Source organism: Euleptes europaea, chromosome 8, assembly GCF_029931775.1.
Source record: "Euleptes europaea isolate rEulEur1 chromosome 8, rEulEur1.hap1, whole genome shotgun sequence".
Classification (NCBI taxonomy): Eukaryota; Metazoa; Chordata; class Lepidosauria; order Squamata; family Sphaerodactylidae; genus Euleptes; species Euleptes europaea.
The window spans coordinates 86,437,976-86,462,415 of NC_079319.1; positions in this window are offsets into that span (position 1 = coordinate 86,437,976).

Below are 24,440 nucleotides of genomic sequence, written 5' to 3' on the forward strand. Positions count from 1 at the left end.
TTTTCTCTTTCCGTGGCTGCAGGGGGCGCATTTTTGGGTGTGCCGACCCCAAACTCTCAGCGGAGCTTCAGTCAAGGCTTTTTAAGAGACCACCCAAGTTTTGTAAACATTGGGTCAGGGGCCCCGAGATATGGGCTTTCCCCTTTTCCCTATTGGGATGAATGGATCACCCTCGAGAGATGCATACATATGGATCTTATATTGGATACAAATGGAATCATATTGGATTACCCAGCCTCCCAGCCCCTCCTGCTGGAACAGAAGACAGCCACAGTAAGACCCCTTTGGGGGCTTTAATCTATAATTTTTCTTTTCTGTGTGTGCGTGGGGGGGAAAGCAGAGTCTGTGTGTGTGTGTGTGGGGAGGGAGAAGTTTCTGTGGGTGGGGGGGAAGCCAAAGGGGGCTTTTGCCGGTTCTGCCTGGGGTGTGTGTTCCCCCTCCAGTCTCTCTCTCCCTGGTTTGAGGTGGGGCTTCATTTTATGTCTTCAGGTTTTCCCTCATTCATAAGATCAGTTAGGTTATTTTGATGCTTGCTCAAAACTGGTTTTCAAATGGTGACTTAAAGAATGCATCTGCCTGGTCCCAAGTCCAATGCAAAAGGAGAAATTCCACCCCCTCCTGCTCATGATGCATAGCTAGCTGCCTCTGTCCCTTTCCATGGTTTGCAAACTCCCAGGTGTCAGGTGTTGCTTTGCACTGTTGCAAAGGTGCTTGTGTTGCTTTGCACTGTTGCCTTGCGTGCTTGTGTTGCTTTGCAGTTGTATTGTGTTGCTTTGCACTGTTGCATTGCGTGCTTGTGTTGCTTTGCAGTTGTATTGTTTTGCAAAATTCTTCACACCTGCCCCGCCCTTTGCATGTTTGCAAAGGTGTTGCTTTTCAGTTGTGTTGCTTTGCAAAGTTCTTAGCACCTGCCCCGCCCTCGCTCTCATCAGCTGTTTGTCGGGGCTGGGAGCTTTGTGCCTGGGCGGCAAGCTCTGCTGAGAGATACACATTAAGGGTGGGGGGGACCCCTTTCAGGGCCCATATCTCAGCTCCCCCTGACTCAATCTTTACAAAACTTGGGGAGTCTTTCAATATACGTCCTTTGAAGCTCTGCTGAACGTTTGGGACCTCTAAGCCCAAAAATGCCCCCCCCAGAGCCGCGGAAAGGCACGATTGTGTTTTTAATGGTTTTATTCGGCCGAATTTTTTTTCCGAACTTTGAATTCCCGCCGAATTGAACGGATCCGAAGTGGGGGAGTTCGGACTTCGGCACGCACCGAACCCACAAGGGCCAAATTCGGCCCAATCCGAACTGTACCGAATTTTTTTTTTGACAGCCCTAGTGCTTACACTTCAAAGTATCCTACGGGAACCAGTTAACTGAATGCAGGATATTTAACATTGTAAGATTGAATGATTTGGGGCTGAAGAAATTTTCTTGAAACGGCCGTCCCCCAGCTATTGTCCTCCTCCACAGATTGGAATATTACAAGTACCTCATGGACTTTTAAAAACATCTAAAGACATTATCTACAACTATTGTTACCTTTTAAAAGGAAAATATTTTTTGCACAAAGACTGCAGTAGAAAGAACATTGTATATTTGTGTATATAGTTGTATGTGTGAGTTATGTGTATCACTGCACTTTGGTAGAATATATGTTTAAACACGTCACTTATGTGTTCGCTTTGTACAATTATTGCTGTGCTGATTACCTGGAGGTTGGCAACCCTGCCTGCCTGACATCATTGGACCTATCAGTTATACTGTTGAAAGAGTGTCTTCTCGCTTTGTGGCCTTTTTGTGTGTAACAAAGGCATTAACCTATGCAGCAGTAACCCTCAAACTCATTTACGATGGGATTCTCCTATTAGTTCAAGCAACTCTCTTTGGCGGAACTTTGATCTATATGCCTGATATTTTCAGTAAAATGGCAAGTCCGTGTGGAAAGGGATGCAATGAAGCATCCAATCGCAATCCTGACCTTTTAAAAACTGCTGCTCATTTGATAACATTCCAATGCAATAAAATAAATAAGAATATAGGGAAAGTGTCATTATTTGTTTTCCTCTACAACTGTCCATGCACAGGCATAAGTAGATAGCTAACTATGGTTGTTTATGCATGGGAGTTTTACCTGAGGTTCATTGCTTGCTGGACCCACACTTTCTTGTTGGGAATCTATGCACCAGCAGTCTCCAAGCTCAAATAAGTCCCCGTCCCCTTTAAATGCTGCTTTGTAGTTGGTTTACTTTGTAGTGCTTACTGTGAGAGAACATCCCCCCCAATCCAATTGTCAAATAAAAAACATTTTAAGAAGAAGAAGAAAAAAACAGAGCAATCTGAAAGGAGGGGGAGAAATTCAAATCTCATTTTTAAAAAGCCTTTTCTCTGAGCTCAGAAAGAGCTCCAAGGAAGCAGGATGCATTTGAATCCTCGTCTCTTTGCACACTGCTGTATAATTGGCTGCATGCTTTCTGTGCAGAAACCAAGCTTGGGTGTCCCGCGCTTTGCATTTAGCATGGGGATTTCACCTGGGCTGAGCTCAGGGAAGAGGGAAGAATGAGGTTAACAGAGGAACAAGAAGGTCCAGGATTTGCAAGGGCTGGCAGCGAGGTCATCTCTAATGGACAGAAAACTCATGCATTAGGAACAACTGAGACAGACTGGGGGCGAACGTGAGTGAAAGTACCCATGCATAAATGACTTACATCAGTTTTCTCAATAGCTTTGAAGGGTCCACATTTCCCCCCCGAACAGATTTCTCTTTCATGAGTAAACAGAAACACAGAGCACTTCATTTCCCTAGCTGCAGTTACCAGCTTTGGCAGGCATGTGAAATTGGTGAACCAGTGTTGGGGACTGAAGGAACCATTAGTCTTGCCCCGTCCCTTTCATCTGCAACAAGTTGTCATTGACGTTCTGAGCTTTGTCTTCACGCACGGTTATAGCAAGTAGAAGTATGGATGCACGTATTGCGACATAATTCATTTTAGTTGCAATGACTCGTGGATAGGCCTCCTGAGGGATAGCTTAATGATCCGTCAACAAAGCAATAATAAATCTCAAATGCTGTCTGAGTGATTTTTTTTAATATATATATATCAGTTTTTATATTAATGACAGTGTTCTTGTTTATTGCTTTTGGTATTTTTTTTATGACAGAGTTTTTTCAGAAGGTTTCTTAATCACACATTAGAAATGGTCAGAGGTTCTCAAGGAAAGAAGAGCCAAGACTTTAGTTCTACAGAGACCCTGGTTAAGAAGAAGAAAAAGAAGAGTTGGTTTTATATGCCAACCTTCTCTATGTTTTAAGGAGAATCAAACTGGTGAAGAAGAAGAAGAAGAAGTTGATTTTTATATGCTGACTTTCTCTAAAACTTAAGGAAGAATCAAACTGGCTTACAATTTCTACTAGGTTAATTGCCATCGGCTCTTTCAAAATCCTGGGGTCTATAATTACATCAGGCTACAAAGCAGTGTTTGTTAAAGAACCGTAGCATTCCTTATAGACCTACATTTCCTAACAATAAGTGATGAGAAAATATTTCCTCTTCTGCTTCTTTCTGTATTATCATCTAGGGTTTCAGTTTTCCAGCTCTCGATGTTGATTTTTGTAAACTTTTTTTTGTATTGTATGTGCATGTTGTATAGTTTTTACATGCCATTTATATGGCATTTATATATGTACAAAGTTGGATCCAGTACAAAGTTTCCACTTGTGCCAGAGCTCTTGCGCAGTAGAAACACAGGGAAAAGACTGTGGTCCTTTATGCATGGCTGTTTCCCTCGCCATCACCCCTCCGACAACTTTGGGTCTTTGTTTTGATTATGCACACTGTTTCCGACGGTCAGAGATCACCTTGCTGTCCCCCCACCTTTCCCCACATTTTGCCCATGTTTTGAGGGACCTGTTTTATCTTGAATTTGAAAGCGCGGGCAAAACATGGGGAAACTCAGGGGGAGAACGAGGTGACCTCTGATGGTCAGAAACGGCATACATAATCAACACAAAGACCCAAAGTTGTCAGAGGGGTGACCATGAGTGAAACAGCTATGCATAAAAGACCTATGTCTGAAGTGGAACCAATACACTGAGAAGTCTCCTGGGCCTGGATTTTCAGGTTGGAAAAAACATATCCGTTTTCATTCACATTTCCTCATTTTGGGTCATTGTACAGATGTATGGCTTATAACAATTATGCCAAGTGTTTGAGGTTACAGATTGTTACCTTTATTAAGACTTGTTTACAATGCTGCTGTGATAGCTGCTTGCGTGAAGTCAATCATATTGTATCCCCTCTTGCATTTCCAGTTGTGCCAGAACTTGTGCAACCAGTGTCTGGGCAGTATAATATAAAGGGATGAATGCTCTAGGTGTTGTAAAGATCTTGTGTCAGTGAACGTGTGCTAAATCCATTTATGTTTGCGCATGTACATTGCCAGATCTAAGCCACAATGTATTTCATTTATGCACATCATACACATAAAATGTATAATGTCCGTTTGCTGAGGCACATGTAGCGATAAAAACTAGAGTTGCCACTGACTTGTCATTGACAGTGAAATTTAAAGCAAACTTAGGAGGCGAAGCATTCAAATCGTTTCAAGGAAAACCCAGAGAGTTGTTGTAAGACTAGTCACACACCTCTGAGTTGTCATCGGGTTTTTTTGCCTACAGCAAATTTAGACAGAATATGGAGGTTTCCCCCTTAGGCAAAATGTTTGAGGAATTCCAAGGTAAGTCAAAGTACTTGTAAGACAAGCAAAATTTTGAGGAGGTGCATGTAATCATGCTGCAATCCCCCCCAAAAAAGACAACACATTCAAAATGCTGGAATCTTGAAGATAGCATGATATGCTACTATTGATTTTTCCTGAGATGCCGATAAAATATATATTGAGTGAAGAGGTAAATATCTAAAAATTAAGTCAATAACTTTTTTTAAAGAACAGTGAATCTTTATACTACCCAGAATATGATTTGGTTTACTGCTTAGATTAGAAAAGGACAGGCGTTAATGAAACTATACTGCATGTTATGAGTGCTTGGTTGTACTATTACAGTTTGTTGCTCCCAAGTAATGTGCACTTTTCTTTTGTGTGCGAACGAACATGTTAAATTTGTATGGTGTTTGTGATTTATGGCCTCAAGTGAGATTAACAATAATGGATAGACTTGCTAGGAGTTTTCAGTCATTTATGAAATATGCTGTTATCTTTTGCATGGTCATCACTGATTTTAGGATTTTTTTTAATGTAACAAGGCTATTTTCCTTCAGTAATACATAATATCATGTTCATTTAATCTCTCCCTAAAGGCACTCCTGACACCCACATCCTTAAGTCCTTCCTGCTGACATTTGCTTTTGTGGCACAATATAATTGGACTTCACTAGAGTTTCATCATTTTTAGCCAACAGTGAAATTTCAAGATGAAGGAGGTACTGACTCCGGTGAAAAAGAGCTCTGATAAGATTCAGCAGTCCTGCTTAGGAATGAAAGGATTTTTTTCCCTTCTGTTCCTTTATCTGCTCCTCCTGAATTCCAGTTTAAGTAGGAACATTTCTAAAATCTAGAATAAGTGCATGTGTCAATTGTTGCTCTTCTGGTTCTTCCAGGTCACTTGCCTTAATATGTGCATATCTATTTCTCTGTTTGTCAGTCAGTCACAACCCATTCCTGAGCTGCTGGCATACGGGGACGGCAGAGAGGAAGCACCACCGCGCTGCCTCCTAACCCAATCCCCACACGCCACCAGTATGAAAAATGCCTTTTGAAGGCTTTTTTTCATATTCAATATTTCATATTTCCATGAGTGGAAAACAGTGAGGCCGTCTCAGCCGCCGACGTCTGAGGCTGAAAGGGCATAGGGAGCTGCCGAATGGAAGCTCCGCCCTCTGGAACACCCCGGGGACACCTCCTGGGGATGCTGGAATGCCTCCCAGAATGCCGGCATGGGCCTCTACACTAGCAAGACGCCGGCGGAAGTCCCTGCCAGTGTCCCAAGTTGGTGCGGCTGTGGCAGTGGCCACATACACCCTACATGTATGTCTGGGCTGATATATAGTCTGTATATGATGACATATTTGTAAATACTTGTGTGTGCATTATTCTAGGAGACCTGTGACTAGCCCAAGGTCACCCAACTGGCTTCATATGTAGGAGTGGGGAAACCAACCTGGTTCACCAGATTAGAGTTCACCGCTCATGTAAAGGAGTGGGCAATCAAACCTGGTATTCCAGATTAGGGTCTACTGCTTTAACCACTACACCATGCTGGCTCCAGAAGATAGGCCAGCAGTATAACTAGTCCAGCATCCAGTTTCCCACAGTGACCAACCAGGTCTCCTGGAGAGCCATCAGGCCATAGCAGCCAAGTCCTTCTCCTGATGTTGCCTCCTAGCATTTCAGCTCCTGATGTTTTGCCTCATAGCGCCTTTCTGGGTGAACTAACAAAAGCTGTAAAATGTCAGACATTGATGTGAAAGATGATATCACTCTGGCCTCTGTGCTCTGGTGACAACTCAAGTATATTATAGATGGGACTCTGGCAGACGGCTATTCTCAAATGGAAGGACTCGAAAGCAATCCATAAACAATCCATAAAAAAGCTACCCTAGTTCCCTATTTGTCCTCTTAAGACACACAGAGAGACAACTCCTTTGTATATAAAACAGAATGAGCCAAGGGGATGGAATTTCCCCTTTTGCATCGGACTCAAGTCGGGACCAGGCAAATGCATTCTTTAAGTCACCATTTGAAAACCAGTTTTGAGCAAGCATCAAAATAGACCTAACCGATCTTATGAATGAGGGAAAACCTAAGGACACACAACTGAAGCCCCCCCTCAAACCAGGGAGAGAGAGACTCAAGGGGGAACACACACCCAGGCAGAACCGGCAAAAGCCCCCTTTGGCTTCCCCCCCACCCACAGAAACTGCTCCCTCCCCACACACACACAGACTCTGCTTTCCCCCCACACACACACAGAGGAGAAAAATTATAGATTAAAGCCCCCAACGGGGTCTTACTGTGGCTGTCTTCTGTTCCATAAGGAGACTGGGTAATCCAATACGATTCTATTTAAGCACGGGAGATTTTGCCTTGGATTTGCCGCTCTGGAGATGCATACAGGATCGGGTGATCCATTCATCCCAATAGGGAAAAGGGGAAAGCCCATATCTCGGGACCCCCTGACCCAATGTTTACAAAACGTGGGGGGTCTCTTAAGAAGGCTCGTCTGAAGCTATGCTGAATGTTTGGGGGCTGCACCCCCAAAAATGCACCCCCTGCAGCCACGGAAAGAGAAAAGGGGGAGCCCATATTTCTGCCCCCTCTGAACCCATCTTTACAAAACTTGGGGGGTCTCTTAAGAAGGCTTGTCTGAAGCTCCACTGAAAGTTTGGGGTCTCTACCCCAAAAAATGCACCCCCTGCAGCCACGGAAAGGAGCGAATGTGCACAACCCCCCCCCACGAGGATTTCTCTCTCTTTCTCTCCCAGGCCGGGCCGCGCAGCAGCTGATTCCTCCAGTACTCAATCCTGACTGATTGGCCAGAAGAAGACCCAGCTTGCTGATTGGACGGGGGAGAATGCTGCTTACTGACAGTTATGCTGCTGCGCCCCGAATTTGCCGGATTTATTTGTGAACTCCCAAACTCGCTGAATTCGGCTCCCCCGTTTTCCCGCCATTTTTGAGTTCGGTTCGTCCCGAACTAAAAGCCGCCGAATCAGGGGAAATTTGGATGTTTTTCAGTTCGGACCGAACCGAATCGACAACCCTACTGAAAAGGCATGCATAATCAAAAGGAAGCCCCAAAGCAGTTGGGGGGGGAGGGGCATGGGAAAATATCCCTGCATAAAAGGCCAATGAAATAAATCCAAAGTCTTCCTACCAGTCAATGTAATACATATCAGAGAAAATAAACTTTCTTAGCAAAACAATGTTTAGTTGCCTATATGTAGGAGTTTCCCATATAACTCACTGGAAATATTTTAACCCCTTAGGAGAGTAAGCTCAAAGTAACAACAACTAATAGTGTACCAATTTATTGTCCCTTTTTCTTGATTAGAAAATTTTGCTGCCTGTGTCATAAGAATTGCTACATATGACTGGTGCATTTAAGGCAGCTGGCTATTATGGAAAGCACAAACTCTTTCCAGGATCATTTTATGCATAGGCACTTTGACTTGCCCTGACCTGGATGGCCCAGGCAAGCCTGATCTCGTCAGATCTCAGAAGCTAAGCAGGGTCGGCCCTGGTTAGTATTTGGATGGGAGACCACCAAGGAATACCAGGGTTGCTGTGCAAAGGAAGGCACTGGCAAACCACCTCTGTTAGTCTCTTGCCATGAAAACCCCAAAAGGGGTCGCCATAAGTCGACTGCGACTTGATGGCACTTTACACACACGCACACACACACACACTTTGACTTACTTTCTCTGCCGGTCCAACTCGGTTTTTCATTGGGGTTATGCATGAGTTTTCTGTCCCTTAGATATGACCTTGCGCTCAGCCCGCCCAAAGTCCGTGATTTTCTGATCCTGTTATAATGTGATTCTTTGATCTCCCCTGAGATCAGTCTGAGTCAAATCATCCCCATTTCCAAACATAAGCCAAAGCATGGGAGAGGGGAGCTGGGGCATGACAATTTTCTCATAGTAACCACGACAGCCAATTACAAAACAGTGTTTTCAAGCGGTGGGGACTCAGACACTTCTGGATTTTTGCTGGTGATTCTACAGTACTCTGGAAACCCCAGGATTTTCTCCAGGGCAAACAGCAACAGGCATAGCATTTTTAGGATTTGGAACAGAAAAGTGTGGGTCAAGAGAGCCTCAAACCCTAGGCAAACCTCCCATGCATAAAAGACCCTGGTCTCCATTTTGCAGGTTTTATTTGAATGCCGAACAGGTTACTTGTGTGAATGACAAAATCCAGAACCAACATCTTATGATGAAAGTTAAAAGCAGATTTAGAAATCCATACATGGAGACGTTCAACTCCAGCTTAGCAAGCAAGTTCCTGGGATGTTCACATCAAACCAGCCTGCAATCCGAGGGCCATGGCTCATCCTTGACCTCAGCTGGAAACTGCAAACTTCAAACATATCCATATATAAACGTCTGTGGCACAGGCACTGAACTGAAAAGCAGCCGAGGTCAGTCAGCTCATTGTAGGCGTGAAACAGCAAGGGAATCAAGAGAAAAATCTCGACGGCAGAATTATGTGGCAATGTTATTTAACAGAGTGGAACTTTGTCATCATATTTCTCTGGCGTTTTCAAACCCTGCCAGGTTTTCCCCTCCTGCCAAAGTGATTTTTTAAATGTGTACTCCCCCACCTCATAAGAATTTACACATCCCCAGCCTTGAACTAAAAGTGGCCTCCCTCTGCTCGTAACCTGCATATTCCTCTTGTGATGATTTATAACAGCTTCTAAATACAAACTAGCAATGGCTTGTCATTTTTTCCCCTGCTTGGGGGAAGGGGGGTTGTGCCCAAAGCTATTGAATTTCCTGAAATTTCTATATTCCTATTTGAAGACACTCTTGTTCTCTGGAGCAGTTCATCCAGTCCTATTTAGTTTTGTGATTTATTCTCCCATACATGTGCCTTCCGATACTCCATATGGAAGGTGCTTTATGAATGCGTATTTCATTATACACCATACTGCTGAGTAGCTTATGGCTGGGGAGGTAGGAGTTTTGCACCTCAAGTCACAGAGATCTGTCACTCTTCCCTGTAGCTGAGAATATCTGAAGTGCCTGTCAGGTTAAAATACGTTAACGATGGCTTCTTTTTATGACTTGGGGATGTATGAGTATAGTGGGGAAGGTATGAGGCAAACTGTTCGGACCCAACAGGACGCATCCCAGAAACTTACCATGAGTCCGATGACAGCAGCGAATTGGAATATTTTTTTTTTTTATGAACAAATGATTTGTATGAAAGTGGAGACCAGTCCAACGCTGCTGGATGATCTTGGCAAGTGAATTACGTATCAGTGTGGCATTTTAGGAAAACAAGCAGCCCTTTTCAGCAGAAGGTGTAGTTGAGATGTGGTGCACCTCTTTAGCCTAACTTACCTCATGCAGCTGCGACAAGAATACAATGTGTGGGTAGGAGGGCCTCCCTGAGCTCCTTGGAAGAAGAGCAATGTGACAGGCACAGAAGTGAAAGTAAATCCTGCAACACAGAAGCCAATGAGAGTGGGGTTCGGAACTTGCCATTATGATCTGGGTGCTCCAAGTGCAGGAATCTGTTCGCATTTTGACAGTACTGGTTGCCAGGTCCCTTTTTGCCACCTGCGGGAGGTTTTTGGGGCAGAGCCATAGAGTCCAATGCCATAGAGTCCAATTGCCAACATGGCCATTTTCTTCAAGTTAAATTGAAATAGCAGATCTCCTGCTACTACCTGGAGGTTGGCAACCCTGCATGGGCGGCCGAGTGGGGGAAGGAAAGCAGCTGGAGCATAGCCCCCACCCCTTCAGTTTGGTTCTTTTTCCAACTGTTATCTTCATACGAATTTAAAAAGACTGTTATGTGGGGGGGGGGGGCTGATGGTGAGGACAGCCCTCTGAACGCACTCAGAGGCACCTTCGGTTGCATGAACGAGCAGAGTGGAAACCCGAGCTAAGCGAAGGGCTCGGCTCCAGCACAAATGCCAGGCGGGAGGAGCCGGGAAGGCACCGCTGGTCCCCAGCCTCCTCAGCCAGGGGAACGAACTCAGGCGAACTCTGTGCTGGGGCAACGGCACGCGTGCCCACAGAGAGGGCTCTGAGTGCCACCTCTGGCACGTGTGCTATAGGTTCACCACCACTGCTATATAACATTACTCCTAGGGTTGCCAACCTCCAGGTAATGATCTCAACAAACACAATACCTATGCTGGTGATAACGCAGTTGTGAAAACAGCAGCAGGAAGGCTCACAATAACGTAAATATCACTGTTCCAAAATTTATGTTCAAACTTGTTCTGAAAATATTGACAATATTTATAACTGAAAATAAGAAAGCATTACTTCCTGCATAGACACAGATTCAACTCAAGGTAAGTACAAGGTGCAATCCTACACCAAAACAAAATACATGCTCAATCGGTAACTGTATCCTCAGGTAAGTTCAAAAGAAACACTCCACAGACGTGGGGTGTAAACGTGAACAGTCTCTGTGGTGCACTCAGTATTTCAGAGGAAGCCAAGACGATACCTCCGGTTTGGTATTCGTTTCGCATATGCTTCTTCAGTCGAATGTCATCTTCATGCAGAGATTCTCATCAAAGTCTTAAAGTTGACCCTCTTGAAGATGACATTCGACTGAAGAAGCATATGCGAAACGAATACCAGACCGGAGGTATCGATGGAGGGTGGGGTAGAAAACAAACAAACAAACAAAAACATAGACTGTCACCATTTTTACAGTACAAGTAACCCAGTACACATGCATTATGTAAAAAGACAACATCAACCTGTGATGTGGGCCCACCACTGAAAAGGACCCTTTCCAATCAATTGCTGGTGTCTACTTGCAAACCTTCCTCTCCCCTTTATGACCGGAGGTCTTCCCTATTAAAACGCCTGCTCCTTCTTGTGCCTGGGATAATTGATTCCACAAGGATTGGGATTGAGTGATTGGGCTTCGAGCCCGAGCAACCATGTCCCCTACGTTTACTTCTATCCAGAATTGGGAGATTGGGGGGGGGGGGTCAGAGTTCGCTGCACCTTCTGGAGATTATAATGGCATTGTATATGTTTGGTTTTAAGTCCTTCGTAACCCCTATTATTATCTGCTGAATGAATTATCACAGTCAACTTAGGTGTCCTTTTGAACAGAAAGGCAGGATACAATTAAATAAATAATTTAAATACAAATAAATAAATAAATAAAACACAAATAAATAAATAAATATGTGTGTGTGTGTATACACACACACATATATGCATATATATATGCATATATATATATATATATACATACATACATACATACATATGTATATATATACACATGTATATATATATACATATACATATATATGTATATGTGTGTATATATATATATGTATGTAATATATGTGTGTGTGTGTGTGTGTGTGTGTGTGTGTGTGTTTCAGTGCTGAGGAAAGGATGAATGGGTCCTGGGTAAGTAGAAAAGTTCTGGCTTCCCTTGTCCAAAATGTTGTGTGTGTGTGTGTTTCTTTTATGAAGAACCCCCCCTTTTTTATTGTATTTTCAGGGTACTGAAAGGCCTCGAGTTTCATTTGTTTCATCTGTTTCAATTTGGCTGCCAGGAGGAAATATGACACAACATATTTTCTCTTTTCTAAATGTTTTTCTGCCATTTCCTTTTTTTAAAAAACAACAACAACACATAAAAACTAAATCATTTGAAGAATAGGAAAATGAAATTGTTTGTGAAGACATTTGAGGCTAATCAGCTGCAGGAGAAGGAAAAGCTTGCTAGAAAATAGTCTAGTGAGATTCCCACAGGCAGAGAAGCAACACACCATTGTAATGTATTGGTGAAAACATTATGAAACGGAGAGTAGTTTTTTTCTTTTTCTTGGTTCTTCTGGAAAATCTACATATAACCCCTCCACCCCCTAGTCCCTAACCCATGAGATTATATAGCAACTTTTCACAGGCTGATTACTACCTGGAGAGAACTACAAGATACTGTGATTTTGTAATGCTGCAGTTATATACAGCTGCTGCAGCAGCTATATATCCTTTTCTTCTTAGCTATTCATTGCTACAACCAAGGAGCTTTTAAAGAGCTCCATTTGCCTGGCACAGATGTAATGCCTTCAATTTGTCATTTTATGCTGTTTAGTGACTCCTCGGCACTCTCTCTGTTTTAAGAACTGAACAAGGAGGAGGAAGGAAGAGGGACGAGCTGAGATCCAGTTGGCAATTTCAGTCGCAATGTACAATAGGTAGAGTATCCCTTATCTGGACATCCCATCACCAGACTGATCGTAAAAACCGGACTCTTCAAGCCGGCAAGCAAGCAGATCCGTGCTGCCTGCTTTCAATGTTTCCTCACATCTAAAAAAATAAAATAAAACGCAGTGTGCACTGGATCATAGGTGGAGACTGAAAGCCCTGCTGTATTTAGTTTGTTGTTGCTCTTGTTTGACAGCTGATACAAATATTCTGGTGAGATAGTTACACCTTTGCTTTCTGATGGTTCAATGTACACAAAATTATTAAAAAATATTGTTTAAAACTACATTCAGGCTATGTGCATAAAGTGTATATAGCACTTACACGAATTTGGGTCCCATCCCCAAGATATCTCATTATGTATATGGAAAAAATCCAAAATATTCCAATATATGGAAAGATCTGAAATACGGACCTCTTCTGGATCCTAGGATAAGGGATACTCAACCTGTATATATATTAAGCTGGCTTGCCATCCTGAGTTTCAGCAAAGGGGGCAGGGAGAAGCAAGGCTTGTGTCAGATTCAAAAGGTAACCTTTGGATGGAATGGAAGGAAGGAACCATGGTTTCCACTGACAAAATGAATTTCTGTCAGAGGAAAGGGGAAAGGCGGTTTTTATCAGTCTCCCTGCCCACGGAAGAACCTTGCTTGGCCTTGCATTAAGTTTGCCAGCTCCAGGTTGGGAAATACCTGGAGATTTTGGTGCAGAGCCTGAGGAGGGCGGGGTTTGGGGAGGGAAGGCACTTCAATGCCATAGAGTCCAATTGCCAAAGCAGCCATTTTCTCCAGGTGAACTGATCTCTATCACCTGGAGATCAGTTGTAATAGCAGATCTCCAGCCGCTACCTGGAGCTTGTCCAGCCTACCTTGCATGCCGTTTCCAGCGGTCCACCAGTTCCTTGTGATTTTGGGAGGAGCAGCAGGATTCAGCAGAAGAGAGGAAGTGAGGAAGGTCACGTCTGTTTTGGGTTGCCAACTGGTCATTTTTATTAATGTTTTAGTCACAGACCTTAACAATGTTCAGATTAAAACCATACAAAATATATAACCCACAACACCCAGAATTACATGAATAAAATTTTTAAAATGTTACAGACAGTTGCATATATACATATTGTTGCTGATTTAAATGTTATAGTTCCCCTAAAATATTCTTTCTGTGCCAACTTCGGAGCCTAATTTCCAATAAATTTCTTCCTTAACTTAGACGCTAACATGATTAAAAAATCGTTTGAAATCGTGCTGTAAAAAATGCTCTCCTTAACCCTGGGTCCAAAAGTTCCATTAAATAATTTGAGAAGAACTTATTCGGTTTGGATAACAGATACCATGGGGAGAACTTGGACTTTTGTATTAGGCACATATCATTATCAGTTTGACAACAATCCATTTCCTGATATCTTTTGGGTCCCATGTGTTTAAGATTTCTGGCGAAGGCAACTTATACAATTGTAGGATTGGTATAAGGACCTTATCCCAATGATTTTCCTTTGAGTAGAACATATAGCCGTAATACACCAATTTCAAGTTAGTTGATTTTCTCAGTTTTAGGTAAAGAAATAAAATTCTTAAATGGGCTCTCATGGCAACTGACTGCAAGACCGCCTCCACTCTAAGGAATGCTGCAGGCACCCCTTGAGGCAAACCCAAGATCTTTCTAATAAAACTATTTTGGAAAAATATCATGTCCCCTTATCAGAGGCTTAATGGGTTGTTATTTACTGAGTGATCTTATTTACCACCATGCCATTAAAAGCATCAACTGCCCATTTCTACCCAATAAGCCTCTATTAAAGGGACAAGATTTGAGTCCAGTAGCGCCTTAAAGACCAACCAGATTTCCAGGGTACAGGCTTTTGAGATTCAAAGCTCCCTTTGGCTGAGGAAGTGAGCTTTGACTCTTGAAAGGTTATACCCTGGGACTGAACCCACCTGAAACTGTGAAAGGGACAGGACATGTTTCTCCATACCACCTGGCAACATTACTTCTAGATAGGGTTGCCAACCTACAGGTGATGACTGGAGATCTCCTGCTATTACAACTGATCTCCTGCTGATAGAGATCAGTTCACCTGGAGAAAATGGCTGCTTTGGCAATTGGACTCTATGGCATTGAAGTCCCTCCCCCCCCCAAACCCCACCCTCCTCAGGCTCTGCCTCCCAAATCTCCACGTATTTCCAAACCTGGAGCTGGCCACCCTACTTCTAGAACTCTGCTCAGCTCGCACAAGATTGGATATAAGCCAGCATATTTCAAGAACACTAATCGGTATTACTGTTTTATACCTGTAAAATAATAAAAGGTGTTGTTAGTTTCCACCACCTCCATTTGCAGCTAGAAGGCCCTGTTTCTTGTAGAAGGAGGGCTCTTCTATTTTTGTAGATTCCCCCTCCTGCTTCATCCTTGCCTCCTGTGAGAGCCAGTGTGGTGTAGCAGTTAAGAGCGGTGGACTCTAATCTGAAGGACTGGGTTTGACTCCCCCACTTCTCCTGCCTTTCCATCTGCTCGCCATGGCTGAGAGCATCCATTTTCAAATCACAGAGCTAAAAATGTCTGTAGCAATCAAAATAGGATTATGGAACAGAAGCATTGAAACAGTTGGAGAGCTCCTGGCTGAACACATGAAGCCACTCCATGGAGAAATAGTGTGGATGTGGAAGTTTAATCAGAGATATTCGATCTGTGATGGCTCATTCACCCATGCAAATCACCATTTGAGGTAGCAGTTGTCATATGTCTGATAGGTAGGGTGGCCAGCTCCAGCTTGGAAATTACCTGGAGATTTTGGGGGTGGAGCCTGAGGAGGGTGGGGCTTGGGAGGAGCTCAATACCATACAGTCCAATGGCCAAAGCAGCCATTTTCTCCAGGGGAACTGATCAGTTGTAATAGCTGAGATCTCTAGCCACCACCTGGGGGTTAGCAATCCTACTGATAGGACATTCCCCTATATGGTTTTCAATAGTAATTGAATGGCCCGACACCTTGAAAAATCCATTTTCCAATGTGAATGAGACTTTAGGAGATATCCTAATGTGAATTAGACATTAGGGGATATGTTTTATTAGGATAACACCAGCAACATTGGAAAAGACATCCGAGGAACTGTATAGATATGTGGTCACAGTTGCCAGAATGGTACTAGCCATGAAATGGAAACTGGGTGAAGGTCCCAACATAAAATAATGGAAGAATAAAATGGCAGAATATGCTGTCATGGCAAAACTAACTAATTTAGTAAACAAAAGACCTAGAGAAGAATTGTTTCTAAATTGGAGGCTTTATTATGCTTATGTGAAAACAGCATAAGTTACAAGGTATTCAATATGAATAATATTAAAAATGTGTTTTAAAGGTATTTTTGTTCAGTTTAACAAATATATAGAAATAGAGAATAAATATATCACATTATAGAATATTAGAGGTTAAATTTGAATAAAAGACATATTCCTATCCAGCGTATATAGTTTTTCTTCTATATAACAGTAGATGTAATATTTTTGATGCGTTATTGTAATCCCCTATTTTTCCCCTAGCCCTGACCTGGATGGGCCAGGCTAGCCTGATCTCGTCAGATCTCAGAAGCTAAGCAGGGTCAGCCATGGTTAGTATTTGGATGGGAGACCACCAGGGAATACCAGGGTTGCTGTGCAGAGGAAGGCACTGGCAAACCACCTCTGTTAGTCTCCTGCCGTGAAAACCCCAAAAAAGGGGTCACCATAAGTCGGCTGCGACTTGACGGCACTTTACACACACACACACACACACACACACACACACACACACACACACACACACACATTTCCCCCCTATCCCTTTTCATTTTTGTTTACTCCTTTATTCTTTGGAAAATAAAACAAACAAACAAACAAAGTTTTATTAGGCATTGTAGAAACTCAGTGTAGCTATTGGGGCAGTGACAGCACTTTGCAACTAAGGGTGCTTTCACACATGCGGAAGAATGCATTTTCAATTCACTTTAAATGCACTTTAGCAGTCATTTGCAAGTGGATTTTGTCATTTCACATGGTAAAATCCAGCTGCAAAGTGGATTGAAAGTGCATTATTCAGCATGTTTAAAAGCGACCTCAGTTTGCTCTTCTCTACTTGTTCAGGTTGAATCCTTTGATAGTATTAGAGCCAGGATGTCCTTACTGTTTATGCCAAAAGAAATGCCATCTTCTGGTCTGCCTGCAAAAGAGGCAATAAAAATTGCTGAAGGGAGAGTTTGGTGACGCTGAAACCTCCATGAAAAAGGTTTATCTTCCTCTTGGGTCAAAAAGTCCTAAATACAGATGCTCACAGCAGGGCTGTAACTTCTAGTAGCTGAAAGATGGAATTCATTTTTACAGAAATCCACTAGGAAAGTCTGAGGTTATAAAAAGTGAGCAAGTCAGTCCAGTCTTTCTGAGAAGAATAAAGTTTCCAAGAAAATTAAACAACAACAACAACAAAAAACTAGGTCCAAACTAGACATGGGAAATGAACTGCCATCAGGTGTTTTAAGAACATAAAAACATCTGAAAAGCCATGCTGGGTCAGACCAAGGCCCATCAAGTCCAACAGTCTGTTCACACAGTGGCCAAGTAGATGCCTCTAGAAAGCCCACAAGCAAGATGACTGCAGCACCATTATCCTGCCTGTGTTCCACAGCACCTACTATAATAGTCATGCTCCTCTGATACTAGAGAGAATAGGCATGCATCATAACTAGTATTCATTTTGACTAGTAGCCATGGATAGCCCTATCCTCCATTAACATGTCCACTCCCCTCTTAAAGCCTTCCATGTTGGCAGCCATCCCCACATCCTGGGGCAGGGAGTTCCATAATTTAACTATGCCTTGAGTGAAGAAATACTTCCTTTTATCTGTTTTGAATCTCTCACCCTTCAGCTTCAGCAGATGACCCCCACATTCTAATATTATGAGAGAGGAAGAAAAGCTTCTCCCTGTCCACTCTCTCTATACCTTGCTTTTTATAGACCTCTATCATGCCTCCTCTTAACCACCTTCTTTCTAAGCTAAACAGCCCTAAGTGTTTCAACCACTCCTCATAGGGCAGTTGCTCTCGCCCCCTGATCATTTTGATCTCTGTTCCCCATTTTTCATGTCTAAGAGAACTCACTTTGTGCACAAAACATACAACGAGCTACATTTTCCCATCCTGTGTCACTGCTACCCCTTGAATACTAAGCTAAGAAGGGGAGGGGGTTATAGTTCATTTCCCTTCCCCTTGAGTTGTTGGCCAGCTACACCCTCATATTTCCCAACTACTGTTCAACAGCTGTCAGGTGGCTTTATGTAGGCCCTCACACCTCCCACAACTTCTGGGTCTTGTAAGGAATTCTTGTAAAGCATCTGAGGTCCCTGACTAGGGCTGCCAGCTTCAGACTGGGAATACCTGGAGATTTTGGGGGTGGAGTCTGAAGAGGATTGGGTTTGGAGAGGGGAGGGACTTCAATGTCATCGAGTCCAGTGGCTGTTTTCTCCAATTGAAACTGATTTCAATTGCCTGGAGATCGGTTGTAATAGTGGGAGATCTCAGGCCACCACCTGGAGGTTGGCAACCCTATCCCTGACTAGGAGATGCTGCCATTATCATCAGGGTGACAGAAAGGCCATTGTCATAACCCTCTTCTGAGTGGCCAGCTATCACCATGATTACCATAACTGCAGCATCTATGGGGGAATTCCCAGGACAGCTTTTATCTGAGCTGGCATCTTTAGTCAGGGCATCGACCTTTCTTCTCAAGGGTTGATGTGCCCCCAGCACCAGGTTCAAGATCAGTAACTCTCTGCCCAGTCCCCAGTTCCTTTTATTAAAGTCTCTTGGGCAGCTAGTCTAGGATTGCTTTTTGCTTGAGATGTGGGAAATCCACTAAGTTACTGAGGCTGAGAAGTAGGGGGGGGTGTTAGCTTGAATCAACACTTGGCGGCACTTATGCCTTAGTCGTTCAGAACGTTCTAAATCTGATGTCTCCGTATGAAAAATGAAAGTCCAGAATGCTCCTGAGTCCTCAGTGCCTATTTCAACAAGCCTAGAGTGATAACTCTGTTTTAAGCTGTTGTAAGTCAACAAGCTTCCTGAAGAGGAATTGTTGAAGTCAAGTCAGAAATATTGGAGCTTGCTTAGGCTAAGCGACAAGGCAAGATGTTGATAGAAGTGATTCAGGTAGTCCAGGGAGCCAGTTTTATAAGTGACTACAGTCCCAGCACACTGTGTTAGATTAAAATGTAGCTTTGATCCATAAAGAGAGAATCATAGCTCTCCTGATATAGAGTTTTAGAGAGGCACAATGAAAAATATGGCTGGGTTTACAGTTTAAACAATGCACAAAATTTCATTTCAAGTAACCCAGGGCAAAGTTCTCTGTCTGGAATATGTTCAGGCATGTCACTGATTCTTTTTACTCTTGTTCTTAAAATTAAAAGTATTGTTGTAGGGTCTGTAACATTCCGTTGAAGTTAGTTTGAATTCCCAACAGGTCTTTGGTTCTTGTAGGTTATCCGGGCTGTGTAACCGTGGTCTTGGAATTTTCTTTCCTGACGTTTCGCCAGCAACTGTGGCAGGCATCTTCAGAGTAGTAACACTGAAGGACAGTGTCTCTCAGTGTCAAGGGTGTAGAAAGAGTAATATATAGTCAGAAAGGGGTTGGGTTTGAGCTGAGTATTGTCCTGCAAAAGTATTGTCCTGTAAGTATCAAGATAATGTGCTAATGAGGGTATGGTATGTTAATATGGAACCATTGTATCCTGAAGTGATCTGTTAATGTGTGTAATCCAAAACTAATCTGTATGGCTATTGTTGAATGTTGTCTTTGTCTGGAGGTTTTTCAGGGCAGGAAGCCAAGCCTTATTCATTCTTAAACTCTCCTCTTTTCTGTTAAAGTTGTGCTGATGTTTGTGAATTTCAATGGCTTCTCTGTGCAATCTGACAAAATAGTTGGTAGAATTGTCCAGTCTTTCAGTGTCTTGGAATAAGACCCTGTGTCCTGTTTGTGTCAGTCCATGTTCAGCCACTGCTGATTTCTCAGGTTGGCCAAGTCTGCAGTATCTTTCATGTTCTTTTATCCTTGTTTGTATGCTGCGTTTTGTGGTCCCGATGTAAACTTCTCCACAGCTGCAAGGTATACGATATACTCCTGCAGAGGTGAGGGGGTCTCTTTTGTCTTTTGCTGATCGTAGCATTTGTTGTATTTTCTTGGTGGGTTTAAACACTGTTTGTAGGTTATGTTTTTTCAAAAGTTTCTCCATCCTATCAGTGACTCCTTTAATAAATGGCAAGAATACCTTTCCTATGGGAGACTGTTTTTCTTGAGTTTTCTGATTTTTGTTTGGTTCAATGGCCCTTCTGATTTCATTCTTGGAGTAGCCGTTTGCTAGCAGTGCGTGATTTAGATGGTTAGTTTCTTCCTTGAGAAACTGTGGTTCACAGATCCGTCTTGCACGGTCCATTAATGTTTTGATTATTCCTCTTTTCTGTCGGGGGTGGTGGTTGGAGTTTTTGTGTAAGTAGCGATCTGTGTGAGTTGGTTTCCGGTAGACCTTGTGACCTAACTGAAGGTTTGATTTACGGATGACAAGGGTATCAAGAAATGGGAGTTTACCCTCAATTTCCTTTTCCATGGTAAACTGAATGTTTGGATGGATATTATTAAGATGGTTTAGAAAGTCCATTAATTTTTCTTCACCATGGCTCCAAATGGTAAATGTATCATCTACGAACCTGAACCAGACTGTAGGTTTGTAAGGTGCTGATTCTAATGCTGTCTTTTCAAAATATTCCATGTAAAAGTTTGCTATTACTGGACTGAGTGGACTTCCCATAGCTACTCCATCAATCTGTTCATAAAATTCTTGATCCCATAGGAAATAACTTGTTGTCAAACAATGGTGAAATAAGGCTGTTATATCTTCTGGAAAAATCTGGTTAATCAATGAGATTGTGTCTTTTACTGGAACCTTGGTAAAGAGGGATACAACATCAAAACTGATTAATATATCCTTTGGATTGAGTCTTAACGGACTGATTTTGTTGATGAAGTGAGTTGAATCTTTGATGTAAGAAGTGGTTTTTCCAATGTGGTCCTGTAGGAGGGTGGTCAAATATTTAGCTAATTCATATGTTGGGGAACCAATGGCACTCACGATGGGTCGGAGTGGAACGGAATCCTTATGAACTTTAGGTAGTCCATATAATCGTGGTGGTTGTGCTTCAGTCTTGCATAGTTTTCTGTGTGTGTCGGGATGAAGAGTGGAATTCTTGATCAGAATGCTAGTTTTCCTGGTAATTTTGCAAGTTGGATCTCGTTTTAGTTTTTTGTATGTGGCAGGGTCCAGACGTTCCTCAATCTTCTTTTTGTATTCTTCTGTTTTCATGATCACTGTGGCATTGCCTTTGTCAGCTGGTAGAATAATGATTTCTGGATCTGCATTGAGGGTCTTGATGGCGTTTCTCTCCTTGCGTGTTATATTGCTAGCAGGGGGCTTTGCTTTTCGTAGAATTCTTGCTGTCTCTCCTCTTATTTCCTCAGCATCTTCTTCAGGTAGATTACGAATGGCAGATTCTACATTTGCAATGATGTCTTCCACTGGAATTTGGGTGGGAGTGACTGCAAAGTTTCCTCCCTTAGCTAAGATGGAAGTTTCTTCAGGTGAGAGTTGTCGGTCTGTCAGATTGAAGATAATCCGTTTGTTGTCAAGTTTTGGACTGTTCTGTCTTCTTTCCTGTAATTTGTTAAACTTTTGCTTCTGTCTGGAAGTATGGCTGGTTAACCCCTGTTCCATTTTTCTGTAGGTGAGATTATCAATCTTGTCCCAATCATGGCTTCTCATTTTGTGGCTAGTATTGATATGTAAGGAAAACAACTCCTTGTCTGTGGCAGCAAGTTCTCTGCGGGTAGTGTGAATTCTCTCTCGTAAGAGAGCCCGTTCTAGATGGTCATAAATGCGGTTAGCTCGTGAAGTTTTAAAGATTCTTTTACTTGTGAGAAAAGATGGAATGGTTCCAGTGTCTCTGCATCGCAGTAGAAAAGTTAAAGAACAAAGTAGATGTGCTTTCTTGTTCCGAAGTGTTTCCAATCTCCGGGTCTGTTGAAATATTTCCTCCCCGTAGAGGCGTTCAAAATATTGTCGAAGGCTTTCACGGTCAGAGTTCATTGGTTCTTGTAGGTTATCCGGGCTGTGTAACCGTGGTCTTGGAATTTTCTTTCCTGACGTTTCGCCAGCAACTGTGGCAGGCATCTTCAGAGTAGTAACACTGAAGGACAGTGTCTCTCAGTGTCAAGGGTGTAGAAAGAGTAATATATAGTCAGAAAGGGGTTGGGTTTGAGCTGAGTATTGTCCTGCAAAAGTATTGTCCTGTAAGTATCAAGATAATGTGCTAATGAGGGTATGGTATGTTAATATGGAACCATTGTATCCTGAAGTGATCTGTTAATGTGTGTAATCCAAAACTAATCTGTATGGCTATTGTTGAATGTTGTCTTTGTCTGGAGGTTTTTCAGGGCAGGAAGCCAAGCCTTATTCATTCTTAAACTCTCCTCTTTTCTGTTAAAGTTGTGCTGATGTTTGTGAATTTCAATGGCTTCTCTGTGCAATCTGACAAAATAGTTGGTAGAATTGTCCAGTCTTTCAGTGTCTTGGAATAAGACCCTGTGTCCTGTTTGTGTCAGTCCATGTTCAGCCACTGCTGATTTCTCAGGTTGGCCAAGTCTGCAGTATCTTTCATGTTCTTTTATCCTTGTTTGTATGCTGCGTTTTGTGGTCCCGATGTAAACTTCTCCACAGCTGCAAGGTATACGATATACTCCTGCAGAGGTGAGGGGGTCTCTTTTGTCTTTTGCTGATCGTAGCATTTGTTGTATTTTCTTGGTGGGTTTAAACACTGTTTGTAGGTTATGTTTTTTCAAAAGTTTCTCCATCCTATCAGTGACTCCTTTAATAAATGGCAAGAATACCTTTCCTATGGGAGACTGTTTTTCTTGAGTTTTCTGATTTTTGTTTGGTTCAATGGCCCTTCTGATTTCATTCTTGGAGTAGCCGTTTGCTAGCAGTGCGTGATTTAGATGGTTAGTTTCTTCCTTGAGAAACTGTGGTTCACAGATCCGTCTTGCACGGTCCATTAATGTTTTGATTATTCCTCTTTTCTGTCGGGGGTGGTGGTTGGAGTTTTTGTGTAAGTAGCGATCTGTGTGAGTTGGTTTCCGGTAGACCTTGTGACCTAACTGAAGGTTTGATTTACGGATGACAAGGGTATCAAGAAATGGGAGTTTACCCTCAATTTCCTTTTCCATGGTAAACTGAATGTTTGGATGGATATTATTAAGATGGTTTAGAAAGTCCATTAATTTTTCTTCACCATGGCTCCAAATGGTAAATGTATCATCTACGAACCTGAACCAGACTGTAGGTTTGTAAGGTGCTGATTCTAATGCTGTCTTTTCAAAATATTCCATGTAAAAGTTTGCTATTACTGGACTGAGTGGACTTCCCATAGCTACTCCATCAATCTGTTCATAAAATTCTTGATCCCATAGGAAATAACTTGTTGTCAAACAATGGTGAAATAAGGCTGTTATATCTTCTGGAAAAATCTGGTTAATCAATGAGATTGTGTCTTTTACTGGAACCTTGGTAAAGAGGGATACAACATCAAAACTGATTAATATATCCTTTGGATTGAGTCTTAACGGACTGATTTTGTTGATGAAGTGAGTTGAATCTTTGATGTAAGAAGTGGTTTTTCCAATGTGGTCCTGTAGGAGGGTGGTCAAATATTTAGCTAATTCATATGTTGGGGAACCAATGGCACTCACGATGGGTCGGAGTGGAACGGAATCCTTATGAATTTTAGGTAGTCCATATAATCGTGGTGGTTGTGCTTCAGTCTTGCATAGTTTTCTGTGTGTGTCGGGATGAAGAGTGGAATTCTTGATCAGAATGCTAGTTTTCCTGGTAATTTTGCAAGTTGGATCTCGTTTTAGTTTTTTGTATGTGGCAGGGTCCAGACGTTCCTCAATCTTCTTTTTGTATTCTTCTGTTTTCATGATCACTGTGGCATTGCCTTTGTCAGCTGGTAGAATAATGATTTCTGGATCTGCATTGAGGGTCTTGGATTAAGACTCAATCCAAAGGATATATTAATCAGTTTTGATGTTGTATCCCTCTTTACCAAGGTTCCAGTAAAAGACACAATCTCATTGATTAACCAGATTTTTCCAGAAGATATAACAGCCTTATTTCACCATTGTTTGACAACAAGTTATTTCCTATGGGATCAAGAATTTTATGAACAGATTGATGGAGTAGCTATGGGAAGTCCACTCAGTCCAGTAATAGCAAACTTTTACATGGAATATTTTGAAAAGACAGCATTAGAATCAGCACCTTACAAACCTACAGTCTGGTTCAGGTTCGTAGATGATACATTTACCATTTGGAGCCATGGTGAAGAAAAATTAATGGACTTTCTAAACCATCTTAATAATATCCATCCAAACATTC